Consider the following 27791-nt stretch of genomic DNA (forward strand, 5'->3'; position numbering starts at 1 on the left):
TTTTTGTAGGAAAGGTAGCAAAAAAGTCCTTAACGAAAAAGTTGAGTTTCTTAGAATCTTTAAAAAAAAAAAAGAAAAAGAAAAAGAACATGTTATTTTTTAACAACCAGGTGCATTCCAAAGGTTCTTTTGTTCATTTTGTTACTTGAACATGTTGTTATGGCTGTCTCTATCCTGGGCCAAGAGCTCATTTATGGGCTACTTTAAAATACTGTTATATAAATAGCCCAAGTGAATTTTTCAAAAGAAAGAAAGAGAGAGAGCAGGAGGAAGGAAAGGAAAGGAAAGGAAAGGAAAGGAAAGGAAAGGAAAGGAAAGGAAAGGAAAGAAGGAAGGAAGGAAGGAAAGAAAGGAGAGAAATGAGGAAAGGAAGGAAGAGAAAAAAGGAAAAGAAATAAAAAACCACTACCCAGAGCTGTCTGACATGTTACTGTATCCCCTTCCAGTCTCTCACTCTTGTGTATTTTGTTGTTATTCCTTAAATATTATTTTGTAACTAGCTCTTCTTTACTCAATATCATGAACATCTTTTTACGTCAATAAATTAATTTCTACAAATTTGTACATATGGCTCTAGCGCAATTTATTCAAGGAACATCCCATCGTTGAACGTTTAAAACTTTTTCTCTTCCTTCTTTTGTTATATTAAAAGTAACTAGTGAAAAATATAATACATAAATTTGGATTATACTAGATTGAATTACACGATGTTAAAAGTATTTGAGTATTTTTTAACGACTATAGTACTATGTTAAACTCACAATGAGTTCTCAAAAATAATGAAACTGAAAATATAGAAAAATTGAAATTGAAAATAAGTTACCAGATACTCTGGTTAAGCCAGCCACCTTCCTTATAGTATATTGTCCCCACTGTAGAATTATCCCTAGTGCCTGAACATTTTTATTCATTTAGCAAACATTTAAAGATCATAACTATGTGCCAGATAGTAAAACCATTTCAGAAGTAGAGGAGCTCAAGCCCTCCTTACCTCTTCTGACTTATTTCTGTATCATTCTATTTGCTACTTTTTCTTTGGTAACATTTATTGCCTTCTTTTGAGACTTAACTATTGAGCAACTTTACAATTTCTTATAATATTCTTTGCATTGATGATAAATCATATGTAAGGGACTGAAAATGTCAGTTTTTACCTGGTAATGACGGATATTATCAGCAATTTAGTAACGTTTCTAATGCTAACTCCAACTAATGATTGTTTTTTAAATGAAGGCTAATACCCTCATCAGAGGCTGGTACCAACCACATCAAAACATTTTGTTGAGCCCAAGAAAGAGCTGATTATTATTATTAAACCTTGGGTTTGGTTCCTTAGCAGATAATAGCCATAGGACTAAATTTTTTCCTCACACCAAAACAAGCACAGTATTTGGTTACTTATTTGTTTAAAACCTTTTTAAGTTCAACTAGCAAGTGGTCAGAGCAAGTCAGATAATTTTTTTTTTTAATTTTTTTTTTTCAACGTTTATTTATTTTTGGGACAGAGAGAGACAGAGCATGAACCGGCGAGGGGCAGAGAGAGAGGGAGACACAGAATCGGAAACAGGCTCCAGGCTCTGAGCCATCAGCACAGAGCCCGACGCGGGGCTCGAACTCACGGACCGCGAGATCGTGACCTGGCTGAAGTCAGCCGCCTAACCGACTGCGCCACCCAGGCGCCCCAAGTCAGATAATTTTAAGCTATAAGAATAGAACTGGTTATGTGATCTAAGCAATCTTCCAACAACCATTTGACAGCTTCTAGGAAAAGGTGTCAGTTACTTAATTAAAATTAACTTTTCAAATTTTTGAACTTAAAGACCTAACGAATTGTCACAAATTTATTTTTAGAAAAAGGAACCTCTAAATTTATAGAAATTTTAAAGTCTTATACTATCTCATGACATTTGAATAGCAAACTTTAAAAAAATAAAATTACTGGTAACAAAATTAATTTTATTTTAAGAAGGACATTGACAAACTCGAATAAATTCATAAGAGAATAAATCAGGCTGATGAAAGAGGCTGAAAACCACAGCATAATAGCAATAATTGAAGGAGGAGTTGTGTTTTGATTGTGCAAGAGAGCAATCTTTGACTATCTGAAGGACCATCTTTAGAAGAACGAATGGTCTCATTTGTTTATGCCTAGGAACCAAATTTGTTGTGAAAATCACAAAACAGATTTGTGCTAAACATGAGAAAAAATCTCTACACATACAAATAATCCAAAGATTGTTCAAAATATTTCAGAAGTCAACCCTCCATCACTAATGATAGTATTCACAAAAATAAAAGCAAAAAAAATTTTTTTTAATTTTTTTTTTCAACGTTTATTTATTTTTGGGACAGAGAGAGACAGAGCATGAACGGGGGAGGGGCAGAGAGAGAGGGAGACACAGAATCAGAAACAGGCTCCAGGCTCTGAGCCATCAGCCCAGAGCCCCACGCGGGGCTCCAACTCACGGACCGCGAGATCGTGACCTGGCTGAAGTCCAACGCTTAACCGACTGCGCCACCCAGGCGCCCCAAGCAAAAATTTTATTTCAATGAATTGCATTATTTACAATATAAAGATTGCTACCTCTAAATTCCTATAGAACTCTATGAATCTATGATTTCATGGGGAAAATGAGTGGTACCATCAATAAGTGCCTCAAAATCATGAGAGGGATTTATCACTGTGGCTGAAGAGGTTAGGAATGTCTTTTTGGAGAGGATGGGATTTGAGCTTGGACTTCATTCATTCATTCATTCATTCAACAAATACTGAGTCTCTACTAAATATCAGTCTCTGACAATAAAATGATAAGCTAATGCAGAAACCAGAAACTGTCGCTTATGGAATGTGGGAGGCAGCCTTTCCAAATAACCACACAAATATAATTATGAACTGTGAGAAATAAAAGAAAAAAAAGTACTGTGAGCCTACTCATGCATGGCAAGAGAATCTGATCTAAACTGGAAGTGAGAAAAAGTGTCTTTGAGGAAGTAAAGTTGAATTATCATCAGGATTAAGATGGAGAATTGGAGAGTGGAAAGAGTACTGAACCAGGGGCAATATCAGGAATAAGTTCTTAGAGATGGTACTTGGGGTGGTGGGGAAAGACATGATTACAAGAGTCATGTCTGTGATTGAATAAAAGTCATACATGAATCCTGTTAAAGGAAAAAGCAAGTGTCAGGTATTGGAGACCAAGAGAAATCATGGTTTAAGCCCTATGGATTTGGAAGTACCTATACTGAGTTAGAAGCAGTTGCATGCCAAAAGTATTCAAGAGACAAATCCTACATGATTAGATTGCAATCAGTTTAATCAATATATTTTTCTTCTATGAAAATTTGTTTTTCTAAATGTCAACAAGAAATTGATCCTCCTGCCATAGAGTCCACTTCCTGGGAAAACCTCTGTTCTAATAATTGAAATCATTACTGAAGGTCAGCATGCCACATCATCAACAGGTAAGAGAGAAAGCAGACACATGGTACAGAAAGTCAGAGAAACATGCTGGGTTGCCATTTCTAAGAGCTTTGGGAACAAAATATCCAGGAATCTAGAAGAATTTAATATTTTGCTTATAGTTAATTTTAAAAAATTTTAATATATATTTTTAAGAACTTGAATTCTTGGGGTGCCTGGGTGGCTCTGTTAAGCGTCTGACTCTTGGTTTTGGCTCAGGTCGTGACCTCACGATTTGTGAGTTTGAGTCCCTCATCTGGCTCAGCACTGACAGTATGGAGCCTGCTTGGAATTCTTTCTCTCTCCCTCTCTCTCTGCCCCTCCACTGCTGTTTCTCTCTCTGTATCTCAAAATAAAATTAAAAAAATAGAGGGGCGCCTGGGTGGCTCAGTCAGTTAAGCATCCAGCTTCAGCTCAGGTCATGATCTCACAGTCTGTGAATTCAAGCCCTGCGTCAGGCTCTGTGCTGACAGCTCAGAGCCTGGAGCTTGCTTCAGATTCTGTGCCTCCCTCTCTCTCTGCCCCTCCCCTGCTCATGCTCTGTCTCTGTCTCAAAGATAAATAAAAACTTTAAAAAATAATAAATAATAAATAATAAATAGAATGCAGGGGTGCCTGGGTGGCCCAGTTTGTCGGGTATCCAGCTCTTTTTTTTTTTTAATTTTTAAATGTGAATTTATTTTTGAGACAGAGAGAGACAGAGTGTGAGTGGGCGAGGGGCAGAGAAAGAGGGAGACACAGAATCTGAAGCAGGCGCCAGGCTCCGAGCCGTCAGCACAGAGCCTCTGAGGGCCTTGAACTCATGAACCATGAGATTCAGGTTGTGATCTTAAGGTTCATGGGTTTGGGCTGCGACGGGTTCTGTGCTGACGGCTCGGAGCCTGAAGCCTGCTTCTGATTCTGTGGTCTCCCTCTCTCTCTGACCCTCCCCTATTCATGCTCTGTCCCTTTCTCTCTGTCTCTTTCTCTCTCAAAATTAAATAAACATTAAAAAAAAGTTATTCATTCCAGTATTATTTGCAATGGAAATAATCCAAATGCATCAATAGAGGACTGGTTAAATTAATGAGGGAACATTCATAAAATGGAATTCTATGCTGCTGTTACATAGAATGAGGTTGCTTTATACATACTGGCATAGAAAGATATTAACACTCTGTTATGTGGATAAAAAGAAATTTCCAGAACAGTAGGCTAAGTATGATTTCATTTGAAGACCAAAAAAGAATATATAGAGTGTATATGTATATACATGTACATATATAGAGACATTTATAGATATAGATGTCATGTGTTTATACATGCATAAAAAATGATTGGAGACATACCACAATGTTAATCACAGTTACCTCTGAAGACAGAAATTAGAAAGAAAGTGGGAGGAGTGATTTTTATTTTATGTATTTTTTATTTTATATTATTTTTATATAGCTTTTTCCTTTTTGGACTTTTATGAGCATCAATTACTTTTATAATGTAAAATTTTAAGGTAGAAAAACACCTATTAAAACACATGTAGCACATTAGGAATATGAAAAGAAAAAGTGTTGGGATCCCTGGATGGCTCAGTCGGTTAAGCATCTGACTTGGGCTCAGGTCACAATTTTGCAGTTCATGGGTTTGAGCCCTACATCGGGCTCTGTGCTGACTGCTCAGTCTGCTTTGGATTCTGTGTCTCCCTCTCTCTCTGCCTCTCCCGCACTTGCACTCTGTCTCTCTGGCTTTCTCTGTCTATCTCTCTCTCTCTCTCTCAAAAATAAACATTAAAAATTAAAAAAAGAAAAAAGAAAAAGTGCCTATATTAGTTTGACAAATTACTGAGGTAACTGTTAGCTTTTTGAACTCAAGAGCCATATCCTGTTTGGCTTTAAAGCTTCCAAAATATTTTTTATGATGTGTGCATATAAATAGCTATAAAACCATACAGGCCATAAATGCTCTTTATTTTTTCTATCCAAATTCTCTTCCCCCCTCATCTCTGAATGTTTAAATCCTACCAATCCTTCAAGGCCTGACTCAATGCCAGCTCAGGTTCAGACATAATTATCATTTATTGATTGCCAGCTCTGATCTAGTATCACTCTTTGTGCATGTTTCATCTCTCTTCATTGTTTAAAGTTTTCATGATAATCCTGTGACATAGATGTCAGTCCTCCTCATTTACTTATGAAAAAATGGGCCTGAGCAGTTATGAGGCTTAATCAGTGTCACATGTCATAGTAAGTGGTGGAGGTGCAAGGAAACCAGGTCTTTTGAGTTCGAATTCCAGATTCATTGTCCTGTACTGTTCTATGGACTTTGCCCTGATTCCATTAACAGAAAATAGTATTTTCCTCCTCTCAATTCCTCTAATATGTTGTCAGTACATCTTAAGACACACATCAATTTCTGCTTTATATTTCAGTGATTCGTGTGCAGCCTGGATCTCTATATGATGAGAATTAAGTCTAGTCCTTGGAGGGCATGAAAATCACCTGTGAAGTTCTTTTTTCCAATATTTTTATTGTGGTAAAATACATATAACGTAACGAGTGTTATCTTAATGCTTGTAAGTGTACAATTGAATGATAATAAATACCTTTATTTTGTTGTACAAATCATCACTATCAATCTCTGTAACTCTTTTTGTGTTGTAAAACTGAAACTCGACCCATTGACAAATGACTTTCCATTCTCCCCTCCCCCCAGCCCCTGGGAACCACCATTCTATTTTCTGTCTCTATGATTTTGACTACTCTAGGTATCTCATGCAAGTAGAATCATACAGTATTTATCTTTTTGTGACTGCCTTATTTAACATGTGTAATATCCTCAAAGTTCATTCATGTTGTAGAATATGTGAAATTTTTCTTCCTTTGTAAGGCTGAACAATATTCTATTGTATGTATATACCACATTTAGCTTATCAACAGATATTTGGGTTGCTTTGTGTTTTAGCAATTGTGAAGAGTGCTGCTATGAAATGGTATACAACTATCTCTTCAAGACCCTGTTTTCCGGGCACCTGGGTGGCTCAGTAGGTTAAGTATTCAACTCTTGGTTTCCGCTCAGATCATGATCTCACAGTTTGTGAGTTCAAGCCCCAAGTGGAGCTCTGTACTGCTGGTGTGGAGCTGGCTTGGAATTCTCTCTCCTCTCTTTGCCTTCCCCCACTCATTTTCTCTCTCTCTTCTATCTCTCACTCTCTCTCAAAATAAATAAATAAAACTTAAAAAAAAATCCCGTTTTCAATTTTTGGGGGTATATACCCAAAAGTAGAATTGCTAAACCATATGGTAATTCTGTTTTTAATTTTTTGAGGAACGACTATACTATTATCCAACTATATTATTTTACAATCTCAACAACAGTGCATGAGATTTCCAATTTCTCCACATCTTAACCAACATTTGTTATTTTCTGCCTTTTTGATAGTAGCCATTGTAATGGATGTGAGTTGGTATGTCATTGTAGTTTTGATTTGCATTTTCCTGAAGATTGGTGAAACTGAGCATCTTTTCATGTGCTTATTGACCACCTGTGTATCTTCTTTGGAAAAATATCTATTTAAATTCTTTAGAATCAGGTTGTTTGTTTTTTGTTGCTGAGTGTTAGAAATTCCTTATATATTATATTAATCCTTTATCAGATACATGACTTGCAAATATTTTCTCCTATTCTCAAGGTTGCCTTTTTACTCCATTGATATTGTCTTTTGATACAGAAAATGTTTTAATTTTTTATGAAGTCCAATTTGCCTATGTCTTCTTTTGTTGCCTATGCCTTCGTTGTCATAGCCAAGAAACCATTGCTAAACCCAATGTCATGAAGATTTGCCCTATGTTTTCTTCCTAAGAGTTTTATAGGTTTAGGTCTTAAATTTAAATTAAAAAAACATTTTTTTTCTTACATTTATTCATTTTTGACAGTGAGAGACACAGAGCATGAGCAGGGGTGGGGCAGAGAGAGGGAGACACAGAATCCAAAGCAGGCTCCAAGCTCTGAGCTGTCAGCACAGGACCTGACACAGGGCTCAAACTCACGGACTGCGAGATCATGACCTGAGCTGAAGTCGGATGCTCAACTGACTGAGCCACCCAGGCACCTCTTAAATTTAAATTTTTGATCCATTTTGAGTTTTCTGCATATGGTGTTAGGAAAGGGTCCAACTTAATTCTTTTGCATGTGGATATCTAGTTTTCCCAGCACCATTTGTTGTAAAGGTTGTATTTTCCTATTGAATGGTCTTGACACTCTTGTCAAAAATCAGTTGACCAGGGGCGCCTGGGTGGCGCAGTCGGTTAAGCGTCCGACTTCAACCAGGTCACGATCTCGCGGCCCGTGAGTTCGAGCCCCGCGTCGGGCTCTGGGCTGATGGCTCAGAGCCTGGAGCCTGTTTCCGATTCTGTGTCTCCCTCTCTCGCTGCCCCTCCCCCGTTCATGCTCTGTCTCTCTCTGTCCCAAAAATAAATAAACGTTGAAAAAAAAATTTTTTTTTAAATAAAAAAAAAAAAAAAATCAGTTGACCAAATACATGAGGGTTCATTTCTGTGCTGTCATTTCTATTTCACTGGTCTATATGTCTGTCTTTATGCCAGTACTACACTGTTTTGATTACTGTAACCTTGTAGTAAATTTTGGAATCAGGACATTTGGGTCCTTCAGCTTTCAAGGTTTCAAGATTGTTTTAGCTATTTGGGGTCCTTTATGATTTCAGATGAGTTTTAGGATGGGTTTTTCTATTTCTGAAAAATTGGGATTTTAGTTGGGATTGCATTGAATTTGTAGATCACTTTGGTAGTATTGACATCTTAACAATATTAAGTCTTCCAATCTATGAACATGGGATGTATTTCTATTTATTTATATCTTCTTTAATTTCTTTCAACAATGTTTTGCAGTTTTTATTACAGGTCTTTCACTTCACCGATTAACTTAGTTCATGAGTACTTTATTATTTTTTTTAGTGTTGATTTTTTTAAGAGAAAGAAAAAGCACATGCATGTAGAAGCAGGGGAGGGGCAGAGAGAGGGAGACAGAGGATCAGAGGCAGGCTCTATGCTGATAGCAGAGAGCCCAATACAGGGCTCAGACTCACAAACTGTGAGATCATGATCTGAGCTGAAGTATGACACTTAACCAACTGAACCACGTAGGTGCCCTGATAAGTATTTTATTCTTTTTGATGCTATTATAAGTGGAAATATTTTTGTAATTTCCTTTTCAGATTGTTTATTGTTAGTGTATAGAAATGCAACTGATTTTTGCAGGTTGACTTTGTATACTGCTGCTTTGCTGAGTTCATTTATTAGCTCTAACTAATAAATAACTCTTTTTGTGGAGACTTTTCTACATATAAGATCATATAATCTATGATGAAATTTAAGGCCCACTGCCCCAAATATGGCACTTTGGCATATTGAATATTTCAAGCTAAAGGAATTTGATAGAATGGCAGAAGCAGGAAGGTCACTCTGGTCTTCTTCCCATCCTTCTCCCCTGAAAGAGATCATAAAACTCTCATGTGAGAGATGCCATTCCTATTACCAGAGGAAAGGAACATCCTTATTTCCAAAGATAAAGAGATGCTAAGAAGAATCTGAACAAGCAGACCTTGCTAAGTTTACTACACTTACCTTGTATTCTTTGACCTATCATATTTCTTCATGACTGTCCATTCTTCATCAAACTTAGCATAAAATATTCAGATTTAACTGTTTTTTTGGGTCTTCTTATGAAAGTTCTCATGTTGCATAACAAATAAATTTGTTTGCTTTCTCCCCTTAATCTTTGTTCATTCAATTTTCAAATGCAGCTAGGAACCCTAGGAGGGGCAAGGGAAATCTTTTTCTTCCCTATATCTACAAATAGAGATAATTATACTTCTTCCCTTTCCAATTTGGATGTTTTTTATTTTTCTTGCCTATTCGCTCTAGCTAGATCTTCCCGTGCCATGTTGAATGGAAATGGCAAAAGTGGGGCATCCTTGCCTTGTTCCTGATCTTAGAGGAAAAACATTCAGTCTTTTGTTGCATTGAGTATGATGCTCACTGTGGGTTTTTCACATATGGCTGTCATTATGTTGAGGTAATTGCCTTCTATTCCTAGTTTGTTGAGTGTTTTATCATTAAAAAAGTTGAACTTTATCAAAATGCTTTTTCTGCATCAATTGAGATAATCATGTGTTTTGTTTTGCTATTTACTTATAAATTTTAAAAATGTTAATATTTATTTATTTTTGAGAGAGAGAGAGAATGAGAGCATGTGTGCTCAAGCAGGGGAGGGGCAGAGAGAGAGGGAGACACAGAATCTGAAGCAAGCTCCCAGCTCCACACTGTCAGTGCAGAGCCTGATATGGGGCTCAAACCCACGAATGGCAAGATCATGACCGGAGCCAAAGTTGGTCGCCTAACCAACTGAGCCACCCAGGCGTCCCTTTATTTATTTTAAATAAATGTTTGTTCATTTTTGAGATACAGTGTGTAAGTGGGAGAGGGGCAAAGAGAGAGGGGAACAGAGGATCCCAAGCAGGCTCTGTGCTAACAGCAGTGAGGCCAATGTGGGGCTTGAGCATATGAACCATGAGATCATGGCCTGAGTGGAAGTCAGATGCTCAACTGACTGAGCCACCCAGGTGCCCCTTTGTTTTGTTTTTTAAAATGATTTTGAACCATCCTTGCATTCCAGGAATAAACCCCACTAGATCATGGTGCATAATACTTTTGAATATGCTGCTGAATTTAGTTTTCTAGAGTTTTGTCGAGAATTTTTGCATCAATGTTCATAAGGGATGCTTCGCTGTAGTTTTCTTTACTTATAGTGTCTTTGTCTAATGTCGGTATCGACATACCTATGAACTTTTAAAAAATGTTCATACCACGAACCAATTGAATCAGAATTTCTGCAGTTGATATCTAGTTAACTGCATGTTTTAAAACCTGCATCAGGGGGCGCCTGGGTGGCTCAGTGGGTTGAGCGGCCGACTTCGGCTCAGGTCACGATCTCGCGGTCCGTGAGTTTGAGCCCCACGTCGGGCTCTGTGCTGACAGCTCGGAGCCTGGAGCCTGTTTTGGATTCTGTGTCTCCCTCTCTCTGACCCTCCCCCGTTCACGCTCTGTCTCTCTCTGTCTCAAAAATAAATAAACGTTAAAAAAAAAAAAAAAACAAAAAACCCTGCATCGGTCATTCTGATTCACACCAAGAGTTGAGGACTGCTATGCTCAGCCACACCTGATTCATCTTTGAATGTTCATAGTGCCTTGTGAAAAACAGATATCCAGTAAATTTTTGTCAAATTACTCATAATTGTTAATGATTTTTTTAAATCCAAATGTAGGATCAGAGCTGTCTTTACCGGAAGACAACTCCAAGTGGTTGGGTGAAGAGAGGACACTGCAAGAATCAGGTAGCATAAGCTCAAGGGAAGTAGTGTAGTATGAGGATAAAAGGTAAAACAATTGGGGCAAAGAGGTGTGCTCAAACACACCCTAGATGTTAACATAAAAACAGCCAAAACAGCCATAAGGAGTGAAGACAACAGGCTTTTAGGTCATTCCCTCAGGTTACATATTGCCTCTTTATGATGGCTTTGCTCTTTCTTTTCCTTTGAAAGACATCCTCATTTTATCCATATTACGCTTTAATAAAGCTGATGGTACTGTGGTGGAAAAATAAAGAATTTGCCTTGGCTCCTCCAAATTCCCTTGAATTTATAAGATAGCAAAAGAGGACTAGCTAGTGCTGGGAGTGACTTGAAAAAGGATGAATTTATCTGGGATGGGGAAAAGGACTTAAGGGGACTACACCAGGAATGTGGTCAAACAGGACTGACTACATATGCCTCATAAAATATGGTGTTCCTCACCTGAGGAATTGCCCACTAAGGGAAACTATTTTTGTTAATATATCTGCCTCTTAGCCAGACAGTTTTATAATCACAACAACGACAACAACAACAACAACAACAAAAATCTACATGTATTATATTAACTATCAGTATAAGGATTTAGAAATCTTGTTGGAATTTGTTGTAATTAGATTTGGCCAGAAATGGGCTGTTGTTATTACACAGGGATGATAGAGCTGACCCACAATCAACAAAGTGTATGCTTGAGTTATTTTTCATCACGTTCACCACAATAATCATTAATAAATAACTTCATGCATATAATCTGCTATATGATAAGGGTACACAATGTTATACAATATACTTCCTACTCTTAATGGGCTTCCAGCCCCATGAGGGAGACATAACAGTGACATAAAAAGTAAATACCCACTCAAAATAAAGTGATACAAGTTCAATATTACATGACATATACTTGCTGTTATTACTATATGAGTTCAGATGGTCTGTGCCCTCAGGTTAAGGAGTTTGTAAGGAAACAGATAGGTTAATAGATTTCAGCATAACATGATAAAGTATGTGCAAGGTCCTAAGGGCACACGAGGCTGGAGCATTTAGTCCAGTCTGGTGTTCAGAGAAAGCATGTTGCTTGAGTGGATCTGGAAGGATGGATATGAGGTTGACAGGTGAGCAAACATGGGCAGGGCTTTCCACACTGCAGACCAGCACAAGCAAAAGCCCATAAGTGGAAAAAAGCATGCCATGTTGAAGGAACACGCAGAATTATTACAGCGTCAAGTGCATGATTGGGATTTATGGGGAATAAGTCTGGTCAGGTTATGGAGGGCCTGTGAGCCATGTTAATAAACAGTTTGGACTTAGGCTGTAGGCAATGGGAACCATTAAAAGCATTTAAGCAGGGGAGTGACATGATTAGATTTATGTTTTTAAGTATCCAATTCTAGGTGCAGTGTGGAGGATGGATTAAAAGAAATGACTGGAGGCGGGCTGATCACTTAAGATTTTAACACTGTAGTTTAGGCAAAATTCAGTAAGGGCCATAACTGGATAGGAATGAACAAAAAAAGGACAGATTTGGGAGATTCCAAGGAGGGAAAACAAGTACTTGGTTATTGACTGGATGTATATGAAGGAGAGCACAAAGTCTAGAATAAGTCCCCTGTTTCTAATTTGAATGATGGTCACAAGAACTGGGAAATGAACAGGTTTAGAGCATAAGATAATCAGATCTGATCTGAGAAGGGGAAGGAGGAGTAGAAGCTAGAGGGGGATGAAAAGTCAAGGGAAGCTTTTTGTTTATATGTTTTGTTTTGTTTTGTTTTGTTTTGTTTTGGTGTGTGAATAACTTGATCATGCTCATAGGCTAACATCCAAGGACCAGTGAGTTGAGAAGAAGAACCTGGAGATAAAGAGAGAGGATGTCTGATAAAGTAAGGTCCTGGGGAAAACAACAGGGACTTGAATCAGGAGCAAAGGTGGATGAGTGAGTCTGCAGCAGGAGAATGATATCTCATTCTCTGAGACTTGTGGAATGGTTGAAGCCACGCTGGAAAACGAAGCCACATGTTCAGGAATGGGTGAAATCAAGTATCTGTTGCTTAATGACCTTGATTTCTCTCCATGAAATGGAAGCCAGTTAGTCTGTGTAAGAGCCAAAGTCCTGTACTTGAGTAGATTGAGAAGAATGGTGAGGGAGGCATCACTGGGTGGAGTGGAGAGAGTGCTTTCAAAGGGTTGTTGAGGAGATTGAGGATTCAGCTGAGTTGGGACATCATAAATTGGTAGTGGTGATGATCTGTAGTTGCCTAATTTTCCCCTTCTGGCAGGATTCAGGAGTTCTAGAGACAATAAGTCACTAGGCTAGATGGGAGAGAAAACAGGGATACAAAGAAGTGGAGGATGTTGGAGAGACAGCAACAATCAGCCATGCTGGCTGGAGTTAAGGAAGTAGAAAGGATAGATAGGCTGAATAATGGTCCTCAGAGATATCCTATGCCAAAGAACCTGTGAATGATACTATATATGGCAAAAGGAACTTTGTAGATGAGATTAAATTATGGACTTTAAGATGAGAGATTAGGGGTGCCTGGCTAGTTCAGTCAGTGAAGCACGTGGCTCTTGATCTCGGGGTTATGAGTTCAGGCCCCACATTGGTAATAGAGTTTACTTTAAAAAAAAAAAAGACAGAGTGATTATTCTGGGTTATCTGGTTGGGCCCTATGTGTCATCACAAGTGTCCTCATAAGACAGAGGCAGAAGGAGATTTTACTATAGGAGAGAGTGAGAAGGCCATGTGACAACAACAGAAGCAGAGCTTGGAGTGATGCACTTTGAAGATGGAAGAAGGGACCACAAGCCAAGGAATATAGGTGGCCACAAGAAGCTGAAAAAGGCAGGTTAATAGATTCCCCCTCAGAGCCTTCAGAAACAATAAGCCCTGTTGACACCTTGATCTTAGCCCAGAGAAACTGATTTTTGACTTCTGACCTCCAGATCTATAAAAGAATAAATCTGTGTTGTTTTAAGCCACTATGTTTATGGTAATTTATTACAAGATCAAGTGGAAACTAATACAAGCAGTGAAAGATTTGCCAGAAAATCTGGCCCTTAGAAGAATGGTAGGACATGTACAAGCAAAGATGAGGGGATGGGACAATGGGTGATAAAAAATGGAGATAGGGAGAGGATGACAATGTCCATAGCATACTCAGAAACCAGGAAACTAGCTTTCTAGAACAAAAGATCATGCTGGGAAATGAGGCTGGATTGGTAGGGTGCACCAAAATGCTGAGTGACTAGATTACCTCCTTTGTGAGTTGGGCCATGTCCTGCAGGCTTTGGGGAGTAGCCAAAGGAAGAGGAACTTAAAGTTGATTTGTAAGACTTGGAGCAGAGAAACACTTCAAATACAGAGACTAGATCAGTTTCCAATAGTCTTTGACTAAGGATAGTGGCAATGTGTATCTTTCAGGGTTCTTCATAGAAACAGAAGCAATAGGAGATGAGATACAGATGATAGATAAACAGATAGATAGATGATAGAAATGATAGCGACAGAGGACCGAGACCTCTCTCTTCCCCCCCCCCCCCCCCTCTCACTTATGTACCTTTAGAGAAGGAGACAGATAGTTATTTTAAGGCATTGGCCCAGCACGTGCGGGGCTGACAAGTCCGAAGTTTGTAGGGCAGGGGGCTGGAGACTCAGAACTTACATGGCGGTTGACACTGCAGTCTTGAGGCAGAATTACTTCCTTTCTGGGAAACTTCAGTTTTTGCTCTTACAGTCTTCTGTGGGGACCCATTTGGAATCCTAGAGTTGGTATAAAGATGATCATAAGCTGAAGATATTTGAGATTCGAGAGACAAAGAAAAAGCTTTCTCAGAGTTCCCCCTATCTAACACCAGCAACTTTTGGGAAATAAAAAGCTACCATGAATTCCTCTTCAGGGCAGATCTATTCCCAGAAGGGAAAATGTGAATAAAAACCTACCACAAACCCCTTGTACAGAGGAGATTTTTTATGGCCCTGAAGGAGACAGAAAGACTACTCATACCTGTAGAGACATACCTGTAGAGAAACATTATCACAAACTTTCTTATCTCCTGTTTATTCTTCTGAAAACACATTTATCTTTCCAAAAAGTCATTTTTTTTCCCCATAAGTGCCTTTCTCCCAATCCTCTTCACCCCCATCATGGTATATAAGCCCCAAATTCTAACCACTCCTATGAATTACTCATCAATGAGGTCTCATCATTGTGCTATATGCCCATTGAGTGGGTAATTAAACTCCATTTTTTCCCTCCTGTTAACCTGTCTTTTGTCAGTTTAATTTGCAGCTCCTATATACAAGCCCTAAGAGGGTTGGGAAAATTTTTTCCCTCTCCTACACTTTAAAGTGATTAGATAAGGGGTGCCTGTGTGATTCAGTCAGTTAAGTGTCCAACTTCAGTTCAGGTCATGATCTTATGGTTCATGAGAGTGGTGTCAGCTCAGAGCCTGGGGCCTGCTTCAGATTCTGTGTCTCCCTCTCTCTCTGTCCTTCCCCCCACTTACACACTCTCTCTCTCTCAAAAATAAACATCAAAAAAAATTTTTTTTAATTAACCTGATTGGATGAAGTCCACCCACATTATCAAAGATAATCTTTACTTAAGTCAACTGATTGTAGAGGTTAACCACATCTACAAAATATCTTCACGGCAACACAAACTTAGATTAGTGTTTGATTAAATAACTGGGTACCACAGCCTAGCCAAGTTGACACATAAAACTAACCATCACACCAGAGAAAGGAAGGATGGATAATATATATATATAAAAAAAAAAGATTAAGAAAATATTAGCAGGATTCGGTTACTGGCTGGGGTATGGGAATAAAAGAAGTCCAAAATTTTAGGCTTGGAGTCAATGGTTAACAACTATACATCTCTCTTCTGTCCTATCCTTAACAATGGGACACACATTTCCAAAGACTAGTTGGGGTTAGGGATGCAATGTGTGGCAAGGTAACAAAGGTCTACATGGGGATGGTCAATGGCCTTGGTCCTGTATGTGCAATGCTTTAGGTAAAATTAAGTCCCAATAGAAGTATTAACCTGGTTGTTATAGAAAAAGAGTCTGTTACTGAAGAACTGAATAATCAGACAGAAGAAAAAAAAAGCAAGAAATGATGTGGAAAGATTTTCTGAAACATGAAAAAAAATTGTCACGTTCCCCTGGGCATCACCATGCCGACTGGTCAATGCACTTGTTTTAATCCATTGAAATTTAAACAATTGGTGTAACCTTGAGCACAGGTCTACAAGCTTTCTACATTTGACATAAGATTTATTTATCTGGGTTGGTGTTTTCCTGAGTTTCATTTCTATTTTTAGCTTTGGGTTTCTTTCTAAGTGACACATGGGTACTACTTGTAAATTACAAGCTTGGCGTTTTGGCAACTGTAATAACGAAAACCTGAAGTATGAAGATTAAAAATCCTGCCTGGCCAGGTTTTCAATTGAGTCTGGATGCACTTCACTTACTCTATTAGACCGGTAACTTGTTGCCAACAGAAACTTAAAGAAGCTCTTTCTGCAATTAATATGTTAACTATCGTTAATGGTTTTGTTTTCTCCAGAGGAGCTAACAGCTCAGGCATTAGTCTTTAGTCTTGATAAACTGGTTCCGAGAAATGAGAAGCACATGAGTTCAGGAAAGAGAACACAACTAGGCAATGAATCGAGCTGCAAAATGCTTTGCCCTCCAAGGTGAATTAAAACCTTGAACTTAGAAGCCAATATGACAGACTTTATTTAATGTGTCAGAAATGATTGGTGACACAAGCTTCATGGCCTCTAGTCTAAACCTTACTAAACCAGCAAGCATATGGCTTTCTACAGCCCCAAGGGCACCAAGCCCCCAATACACCCACTACGTCCCAGTTCTCCAGACCGCTCTGGAGAAACTGTTTTCAACACCTCACTTGATTCCTCAACCTTTCCTCAGGGTGTTTAAATTGCACCTGTAGATGGTGGCTAAACTAGGGGTGAAGGAGGGAGGGAATTAATGTTTGATATTAGCCCCTATTACGGAAGGCCCCAGGCACCTTTCATCTACATCATCCCTTTTGTCTGCTTTATCTCTTTACTTATCCCCGTGAGCTAAGCATTATTATCATACCCATCTTATCACCGAGCAAAATAAACTTAAGAGAAATGAAGTTAAAGTCTCACAGCTAGTAAGTGATGGAAATGAGATTGTACTCTGCTCCTTTTGAATCCAAATATTGATCCTTTAATCAAGCTGCATTACAAACCTTCATTTTGTCTAGTTTATCAGGGCAATTTCCTGGGAAAGGAACGCCTCTTCTTGGTTTACCTATCACTAAGTGTGGAGTCGTCCTACAGCTTACCTACACAGTGGACATTTCCCCAAACATTTGTTCACTTACTACAAACAAGGAAGAATCAACTTGGGCCTCCGGGCTGTTTTTACCGCTTTCTGTTCGAATCGTCTTGGTGTGGTGGAAGAGGAGTGGGCCATTTGGCAAGTGGAGCTCTGCAGCTGGGCGATGCAGGAGCCACAACATCCCCGTCACCTTCTGTAGGAGACAGAGTCACTGGCTCACAAGGTCCTAACTCTGAGATCGTACAATGAGCTGCCAGATCCCTTCCAACACCACCAAGACTGCATCACGCAGCAATGTTGTGGTATCATTTTCAAGGAGATTTCATATCCATTATCTCATCCCAACTTCAAACCCCATTCTCAGAAAATTAAGTTGCAGAAGATTTTTATTCTACCCTCCGCCCTATGTGCTGGAACAAGAAGAGGAATAACATAAGCCTGTCCTGGTTAATTGCAGTTAATAAATGCATGAGTTCAGTCTGATTGTCCACAGGAACCAAGTTGTTTCTCAGTCTCATTTTGACTTGTGAGGACATGAGCTGAATTATGTGAAATGACAGTTGATCCATGAAAGATTCCCAAGTGATGAATTCAGGGCACGTGAAAGTGCCTTTCAGAGCAGATTAAAAAATAATAATAATTTATTTATTTATGTAATCCCTACACCCAACATGGGGCTTGAACTCAAAACCCTGAGATCAAGAGTCACAGGCTCTTCTGACTGAGCCAGCTGAACTTTAGATCTGTGCTTTCTTGCTTCCATTTTCCCTCCCTACTCCTGCTCCTAGTGGCTCAGGGCTGAGGAATGTGGCCAGAACATCTGTGGATTATCTCACCTTCTACATCAATCTCAAGGTCCATGAGATCTATATAGGTCTCATGTATGTAAAGGTCTATATATGTAAAGATCCAACTAGAGCTTTTCTTAAAACTTTGGGTGTAGACTACCCAAGATCTGCCATTTATTAACTCTGAAATCTTGCAAATCACTTAACATCTCGTAGTGTCAGTTTCTTCATTTCTAAATGGAGATAACAAAACCTACCTTACAACTCTTATGAAGATTAAATGAGGTAATATCTATGAAATTGATACTTTTTAAAGGTAAGTCCTATCCTTAAATTAATTATTATTAATTCTTACTGAGTGATACTCTGGGGCAAGAATAAACTTTACCAGGTTATTCCAATCATGCCACTTAGGCAATCACCTATGGAATAGAGTTGGTACATTGGGACAGAACATTTTTTATCAATATAGTACCTAAGAAAGATGGAAATAGTTTCCAAGGAGCTAAACTATAAAATCAACATGCAATGGAATGTATGTAAAGATGCTGTCTCCTTTGAAGATCCTGACTCACAGTTTAAATAAAGAAAATGAAAAATATTAATGCAAGTGAAGCATTCTTATGTCAATCTGAAGGAGTCAGTGAAGGGGGAAGGTGTGGATCAGCAATAAAAGTAGAGTGAAACTGGAGGTAGATGTTGCCCACCTTAGCCCTGGAGGAGAGTGTGTCCTCTTCAGTCTCTTGTATCTTTTTCCCTTACTCAATTGAAATTATCCCCATCTGTAGTCACATATGTGGTAGTAACTCCCATCTTTAAATCTGCCCTTCTCGACCTCACATTCCCTTTAGAGTTTCTGTCCCATTGTTCTACTCCCCACAGTAAATACAGATTTTGAAAGCATTGTCTACCCATGCTGACTCCATTGCCCACCTCCCATTCACTTTTCATCCCATCCAGTCTAGCTTATGCCCTCAAGGCTCCATTGGGGAAACTCTCGATGAGGTCCATCAAAAGTCCTTCTGTTTGCCAATACACATTTCCATCCTCATCCTACTGGACTTAGCCACTGATACATGTGACCAGTGGCTCCTTCTAACATTCTCTTTTTGGAATCTGTGGCACTACGCTCTTGGTGTCTCTGCCACTGCCTGGTGGTAGCTTTTCAGTCTCCACTGTTAACACATTGGCTTGTACCAAACAGTTAAGTGTAAGGAGTTCCTCTGATCTCAGTCCCTAGGCCCCCTTCTTAGGTAGTCTCATCCTATTGTTTTTCAAGTGGTTCACAGATTTATATACCACCAGCTCCCATCTTTCATATATCATGGGAGACTCACATATCTGACTGGCACTTAGTATCTCCACTTGGAAGTGCTACAGGCATCTTCTACCTAACACGTTAAAACCAAAACCACTCTTTGATCTTCCTTGCCCTTCTCCTTGCAACATCCTTCTTCATTATTTCTCAATTCAGTTAATGGCAATACCAACTGCCTGAAGCTCAGGCCAGTAACCTGAAAGTCATTCTCGATGGCTCCCTCTCCAGCACCTACTGTGCCCACACCAGGCCTGGTGCCCTCAGTTCTACCTCCCATGTGTAGCTCAAATCCAGACCTCTCTACCACCACCTACTCCAAGCTGCCATCTCCTCTCCTCTGAACTACTGCAAACCACCTCCTAACTGGTCTCTCTTTTCTCTCTTGTCCTTCTTCAATTAATTCTTTTTTTCTTTTAACGTAATTTGGAACATTAATTAAAGCTTTTCAGTGGCTTTCTGTTGTGGAAAGGTTTTCTGTCCTATAATAGAAGTTAGGATAGAATCTGGAACCCTTACATAGGCCTGTTGTCTATGTCTCTGGGTTCTTTTCAAGCCAGTCTCTTCCCTCTCTTATTACACTTCAGCTATACTTTGCCTTCCTTTCTAGTCAAGCTCTTTCTGGCCATAGGGTCTTTGCATCTACTATTTCCCTTGCATGGAATTCTCTTTCCTTCCCTTGCCTTGCCTTTCATTCCTCTGCCCATACATTTGTTGTCTGACAAACTTCTACTCAACCTGCGAGTCTTGATACTCTCTCCTCAGGCCTTTTTTTTTTTTTTCAACGTTTTTATTTTTATTTTTGGGACAGAGAGAGACAGAGCATGAACGGGGGAGGGGCAGAGAGAGAGGGAGACACAGAATCGGAAACAGGCTCCAGGCTCTGAGCCATCAGCCCAGAGCCCGATGTGGGGCTCGAACTGATGGACCGAGAGATCGTGACCTGGCTGAAGTCAGACGCTTAACCGACTGCGCCACCCAGGCGCCCCTCCTCAGGCCTTTTTAAACCTTCTGATGTAAAGTAGGTTTCTTGGGGTATCTGGCTCACCCAATTGGTAGAGCATGCGACTCTTGATCTCAGGGTTATGAGTTTGAGCCCCACATTGGGTGTAGAGATTACTTAAAAATAAAATCTCTGCTGACTCACACCTGTTCACTCTGGCCAAGGAACAAGTCGGTCAGGAAGCCAGGCTGCAGCCATGGCTTTTAAAGACACCAGGAAGACACCTGTGGAACCAAAGGTGGAGATTCACTGAATTAGAATTACTCTAACCAGTCACAACATAAAATCTTTGGAGAAGGTATGTGTTGACTTTATCAGAGGCACAAAAGAAAAGAATCTCAGAGTGAAAGGACCAGTTTGGATGCCTACCGAGATTCTGAGAATCACTACAAGCAAAACTCCTTGTGGTGAAGGTTCTAAGACTTGGGATCGTTTTTAGATGAGGATCCACAAGCGACTCATTGATTTGCACAGTCCTTCTGAGATTGTCAAACAGATTACTTCCATCAGTATTGAGTCAGGAGTCGAGGTTGAAGTCACCATTGCAGATACTTAAATCAACTTTTTAATAAATTATCAGTTAAAAAAATTAAAATAAAATCTTAAAAACATAGTATAGGTCTCTCATAATTTCTTCCCATAAGTTTCCTTTATAATACTATAATTGGTAGTTAAACATTTACTAGAGTATTTATTTGTTGTTGAATATATGTTCCCCCATAGACTGAAAGCTCCATGGGAGCAGAAATTACATCTTTTGTGTACCACTACTCATCCTTACAATGCACCTGAAACATAATAGGCCCTTAATAAATATTTGTTGAATGATGGATAAATTAATATCTTCCTGATAGGCATATTACACTGTGAAAACAGACATCAGAGCCTGAAACCAGTAAATATTTGTCATATAGCTTGTGTAGGTCCACCTTGCTAGGATTCTAGACTCGTCAACTAGTCTTTTTCTTTTCTTTCTTTCTTTTTCATTGTTTTTTCAAATTTTTTTTTTTTTTTTAAGAAAGAGAGAGAGAGAGAAAGTGCATGCATGAGTGAGGGGCAGAGGGAGAGAGAGAATCTTAAGCAGACTCCGTGCCCAGCATGTAGCCCAATGCAGGGCTCGGTCTCACAACCATGAGATCATGACTTGATCCAAAACCAAGAGCTGGATGCTCAACTGACTGAGACAGCCAGGCACTCCATGTCAACTAGTCTTTTGATAGTCCTCTCATTTCTAATGGAAATCTCTTCAGGTCCCCGGGGGCATAACAAAGTCCAGCTGAGCTTTAACACCAAAATTCCTGATTGAGTGGCTCCTCTATAGAGATACATGCCCCCCAAAGTGTCACCTCAGCCCCCCAAAGTGTCACCAAGTATTTTTCAGAGTCCACTTCTCTTCTCCACCCAGCCCCACTGCTCCTCTGGGAGGATGTCATCCTCCTTGGGGGCTCTCAGGGGGTTCCCACAAGGTAAAGCCCTCAAGGTTCCCTTAATGCTCTGTCTCTTTTATCTTCACTATGCTGCATGAATCTCCTAGGAGTCCTTTCCTTCCAAGTCACAGAACCAACTCCAACTTGTCCGAACACAACGCGGGCATGATTAGTGTCGTGACCCTGGAAGAGCTGGGACTGAGCGCCGGGAAAAGCTAGAAGCAAGAACCTCTAAGCTATCTGGCCTTGGCTCTCTGTCCCTCGTCTCAGCTCTTTTCTTCCTCTTGGCTTCATTTTCACCTCCTGCAGACAAGTTCTCTCCGTGTATTTGGGGACATAGCTGCAGCAGGTCTGGGGTTTCATGCACAAACCCCACATCCCAGAGAGTAAGGGCTTTCCCTCTATTAGCTCTATGTAGAAAAATCTGAGGGAGGACATTACTTGCCCTGCTTGAGTGACATCTCAGTCCTGTGCAGCCGGGGGTATGGAGTCACAGGTGTAAAGGGCTGGGCGATAATACTCTCCCACGGGAGGAAACGAGCAAGGAATACTACCAGAAGAGGGGGAAAAAGTGTATGAGGTGACATTAGAATGTCTATTACACTATGTTTTATGTGTACAGCAGTGAGGCTTCCTGTTATGGGTTGAATGGCTATGGGTTGAATTGAAAAAGACATGTTGAGGGAGTGCCTGGCTGCCTCAGTCAGTAGAGCATGTGACTCTTGATCTCAGGGTTGTCGAGTTCAAAACCCACATTGGGCATGGAGTGTATTTAAAAAAAAAAAAAAGATATATTGAGGTCCTAATCCCCCAGCACCTCAAAATGCATTTTTTAAAGTAGGCTTTACACCCAGCACACAGCCCAACACAGGGTGTGAACTCATGACCCTGAGATCAAGACCTGAGCTGAGATCAAGAGTCCAATGCTGGGGCACCTGGATGGCTCAGTCAGTTAAGCGTCTGACTCTTGCTTACAGCTCAGGTCATGATCTGACAGCTTCATGGGTTTGAGCCCTGCATCGGGCTCTGTACTGAGTGCAGAGTCTACTTGGGATTCTCTCTCTCCCTCTCTCTCTGCCCCTGCCCAACTTGCGCTCTGTTTCTCTCAAAATAAATAAATAAACAAACGAGAAAGAGTCTCTAAAAAAAGAGAGAGAGAGAGAGTCCAATGCTTAAGTGACTGAGTCACCCAGGCACCCATTAAAACGTGATCTTATTTGGAAATAAGGGCATTGCAGATATAATTAGTTAAGATGGGGTCACACTGGAGTAGTGTGAGCCAGTAATCTAATATAACTGGTGTCCTTATAAGAAAATGTTAGTCATGATACTTGTTAAACAATAATAGGAAGGGAGATTTCATTCCAGGGTATTATGGCAATAGGTGTAGAGACCACTGCAATGGGGTTTTGGCAGGAGAAAGATTAATCTTGACCCGGAACACAAGGCAAAGTGGGAATTTATAGCCAGGGAGCAGGGTGGGGGTCAGTGGATGGACAATTACTAGGAAAAAACATCAGAGGTAAGGAGGGAATTTTTTGCTAGGCTAACCTAACAGGATTTTTGCTGCAGGCGGCCCAGTGGAGGCAGACATCACCTGGGGGGGGGGTGACGGAGGATGACAGACCCAACCAGATGTTGAGGGTGAAAATTCTGGCTAAAATGGGGTGACCCACAGAAGGACATGGAACTCGGAAGTTGAGGCCCTGTTGAGAAGAAAGTTGGGAGCCTGACTAGAGTGTGGTCAGGGAGAACACTGTGTAAAGAAGGAGGCACAGAGATTGGAGTGACACATCTATAAGCCAAGGGACGCCAAGGATTGCCACCTGTCACCAGCAGCAAGGAGAGAGGCGTGGAACAGATAGTTCCACCGTGCCTCAAAAGGAACCACCCCTGCCAATGCCCTGATTTTGAATTTCTAGCTTCCAGAATTGTGAGAAAATAAATTTGTGTTTTCTTAAGCCACCCAGTTTGTGGTACTTTGTTACATAGCCCCAGGAAGCAAACACAGGGCCTCTTTTCTAACTCTGAATGGCCTTTTGTCAGAATCACATAGAGTTTCTCATAAAACCTCCCTATACCTTTTGACCAGCTTCGGACTATACCTGACTCCCCGTGGGAGTTCAAAACCAATTCTGGGGGGCGCCTGGGTGGCTCAGTTGGTTGAGCGTCCGACTTCGGCTCGGGTCATGATCTCACAGCTTGTGAGTTGGAGCCCCGCGTCAGGCTCTGGGCTGACAGCTCGGAGCCCGGAGCCTGCTTTGGATTCTGCGTCTCCCTCTCTCTCTCTGACCCTTCCCCGCTCACGCTATGTCTCTCTTTCTCTCAAAAGTAAATAAACGTTAAAGAAAAACATTTAAAAAAACAAACAAAAAAAAACCCAAAAAAACCCTATTCCGGGACTCTGAAAGTGGTTAATGCTACTCCCATTGTATCAGCTCCACTGTGGCCACTTCTCTCCTCTACCCAGCAACCACCGTCCCCCAAGGCGCATGCCCACCGTAAGCTTTGGCTCACACAGGAATGTTCCGCTATGGGTCTCTTTTACTGGCAGGGGGGGAATTCTTTGATTAGGCTGACTCAATACCTGTAAAGTTGGGCAGTTGTATTTTTCATTGGAAATGAATAATGTGGCATTCTCTTTTATATATTCCTATCTTTGAGCTTTGTTAGTGAGTTAGTATCTGAGTCCTGTTTGGGCTACTGATTAAGATTCTGCATCTGCGAAGGTGAGAACTAAACTTCCTGGCCCTGACTGAAGGTCAGGTGGCACCCACCTCCATGATATGCCATTGTTTCTTCCCATTGAAGTGTCCTCGCAGATGAGATGGACTCTGGTTATAGAACTCTTTCCTGTCAGAGGACCATGCCCCTCAGTCTTAACTGTGGATTAGAACTAAATGCGGCTGTTTATCTACATTATCCCTGAAAGCTGCTGTGATTTCATTTCATCTCAAATTTATTTTTATACTATAGAAAATAAAACACCCCCAATAGATTAACTCTACTGTTATTTAGTGGTAGCTTCAAATCCCCAAGAAGACTTGTCCTTGGGCATAATGTTTTTATCCACTAGTTATGAGCGTCTGTGTGCATGCATGGATGTTTGGCTTCAAATGAGTGGCTTTTACAATGTGATAACCTTGTGCCATATGTTGGGCAAATATCTTGGCCATAATTCACAGGCAACTGACAGATTAATAGATCCTCTGCCGTTCTCATTGTGGAGACTTTGTGTTAGTGGCCTTTGTCTACCATGGATCTGACAGAGGGGAAGGATTAGCTCACTGACGCTGGGAACACAGTTGACAAGGGATTTTGTGAAAACAAAGCCAAACAAACGAGGCAGCGTCCATAGGCACCTGGCTGAATAAATTAAACTTGATTGAATCCTCTATTATAATGATGACAGAAAAAGGAGGTAAAATATGCCTTTCCTAACGAGCTTCTTTAAAATCATTTACAATTTAAAACTTGCTTTTCCAGGAAAGCAGAAACTTACTTAGCAAGACACCTTCAACTGGGTCTTTAAGCTCTTCAACTGGCACTGGGCCCCCAGAAGTATAGTGCACACTTCCTGAAAGCATAGTCACTGGAAGTCGTTGCTTCAAAGCCAATGCTACAAACGAACTCAGTGCTCTTCTCCCCTTGGCCTGCCCTGGCTTCTGAGTGGCCACATGGGGATGGGCTCCATGCAGGAGAAATTAAATGTATCCAGAAGGGAAAAGACTGATTTGAAGTAACAGTCTAAAAAGGACTATGAAAATAGAGACAAAATAAGTCTAGATTCTATAAGAAAGATGAAGAAAAAAAAATAGCACCAAGGTTTACTACTAAGCTTGGTGTAAATAAATACTGTACCGTTGAATTTAACATTAACTCGGGGCTTTTCCTTTGCTACAAGTTGGCATTACTAGCCAGCAGGAGGCACCCAAATGGAAAAGTACAAAGGAAGAACATTTTTCGTTTTGTCAAAATGAACACATATGTGATTACACAAGTGCCCTGTGAAAAGGTGAGAGTCTGCATAGTGTGATGTTAATAGAGTCACACTTGTCCAAATAGAAATTCCCATCAACCCGCCATTGTGTTCTCTTCCCACAGAGAGTGTCCGCCAACAGAGAGACCCCCGGCAAAAGCCAGCGGTGTAGGTTCCAGAAGGATAGTGTTGAAATACGGTGGGATTAAAATGTTACCTAGGAGTGGAAGGAGTAGCTGAGGTTAGCTTTTACCCTTCAGCGAATTAGAGTCGACCAGAGAATTAGCTGTTCATCTTGGGAGACAGGGGACTGATGTTTGATTTCCATGTGGGATTGGGGTGCACACCCCAAACAGGAAGTGACCAAGGGTCATACAGAATAGAATAAACAAAGCCAGAGAGGCAGAGAGAGGCAGCGTGCGTGGTGACAATACTTACTGAAACTGCTTCAGAAAACTTATTACTGCCATTTCCCAAGCTATATAATTTTTTGGCAAATTACCTAAATTTTATGGGCTTTAAGGTCCTCATCTGTAAAACTAGGGTCATAATACCACTGTCATAGGACTGCTGTGGAAATTAAATAAGATAAACATAAACCTGAACATATGAGACCAGGTTTGCATTTGGAAATATAAACTTCATACTTGCTTTGCTACAGGATAAGCTGCAGTTGTAAAGGAGAACCAGTTAGGAAGTGTAATGGGGCACCTAAGGAAGGTTCTTCACTGTGGCCAAAGGTGGAGACTGCTAGGTTAACTGAGTAATAAAAGTCTTGCTTCATATAACTCTTATGATCACTGCTGGACCTCAACTGGAGCTTTTGGCAAACTTGTTTATTTTTTTTTTAACGTTTATTCAGTTTTGAGAGACAGAGGACAGAGTGCAAGTGGGGGTGGGGCAGAGAGGGAGGGAGACACAGAATTAGAAGCAAGCTCCAGGCTCTGAGTTGACACCACTCTCATGAACCGCAAGATCATGACCTGAGTTGAAGTCGAACGCTTAACCGACTGAGCCACCCAGGCGCCCCTTGGCAAATTTGTTCTGTAAAGGGTCAGATAGCAAATATTTTAAGCTTTGCAGTTCATACCCTGTTGCGACTACTCATCCCAGAAGAGCACAAAAGCATCCGTGGACAATGAATGAATGAGCTTCACAGTGTTCCAATAAAACTTTTTTTTTTGAACACTTACATTTGAATTTCATATAATTTTCAGGTGTCACAAAATTTTATTCTTTCAAAATTTTTTGAACTATTTAAAAATGTGAAAACATTTCTTAGCTCATGGGTCATACAAAAACAGGTGGCAGGGGGAGGCAGGTAGGAGCAGGGCTGAAGTAGACAAAGGGATCAAGAGTACACTTACTATGGGGTACCTGGAGACTTTGTTGGTTAGGGGTCTGGCTCTTGATTTCAGCTCAAGTCATGATCTCAGCATTTATGGGATCGAGCCCCGTGTCGGGCTCCATAGCATGGAGCCTGCTTTGGATTCTCTCTCTCCCCCTCCCTCTGCCTCTGCCTCTTCCCTGCTCGCACATGCACTCTCTCTCTCTCAAAATACATAAACTTAAAAAGAATATACTTATCATGATGTGAGTACTGAGAAATGTATAGAAATGTTGAATCACTGTATTGTACATCTGAAACTAATATAACACTGTATGTGAACTATACTTCAATTAAAAAAATAAAAGAAATAACCAGGTGGCAGGGCTGGATTTGTCCTAGGGGCTGAATGAAGTTTGCTGACCTCTATTCTGGACACTGGATTATTTTCTTTATATTCATTATCTCCTTTAATTCACATATCAACCTGATGAGATAATGTCAGGAAGGGAACTCATGATGGGGGCACTTTGCTCTCCACGGTGACAGCCAGAGCAGAGGCACAGAGACTGGAACACAAGCATGACAAACACCTTACCACCTGGGAGTCAGTGGCAGGTTCAGGCACATCCATTCCTCGGGCACTTGAGCAGCTGGTTTCCACAGCATTTCTCCACAACAGCAGCAGAGTCCGATCAAAAACCAGGAAGCCAGCGGTCCCCTAACATCGCCCTCAACTTTCTCCTACTCTATC

General features: G+C 40.4%; 1 long non-coding RNA gene across 2 annotated transcripts; it reads right to left on the bottom strand.

Moving 5' to 3' along the window:
- Positions 1 to 9: 9 nt before the first annotated feature.
- Positions 10 to 27791, bottom strand: LOC125171210 (uncharacterized). Of its 2 annotated transcripts, none has more exons than XR_007154222.1 (3): positions 27636 to 27791; positions 14519 to 14616; positions 10 to 57 (listed from the first exon to the last, which is right to left on the bottom strand). It is a non-coding gene; the product is annotated as an uncharacterized LOC125171210 (long non-coding RNA). The 2 variants fall into 2 exon arrangements; XR_007154223.1 differs by lacking the exon at positions 10 to 57 and adding an exon at positions 8829 to 8938.

The sequence above is a fragment of the Prionailurus viverrinus genome, chromosome B4, assembly GCF_022837055.1.
Source record: "Prionailurus viverrinus isolate Anna chromosome B4, UM_Priviv_1.0, whole genome shotgun sequence".
NCBI classification, from domain to species: Eukaryota; Metazoa; Chordata; class Mammalia; order Carnivora; family Felidae; genus Prionailurus; species Prionailurus viverrinus.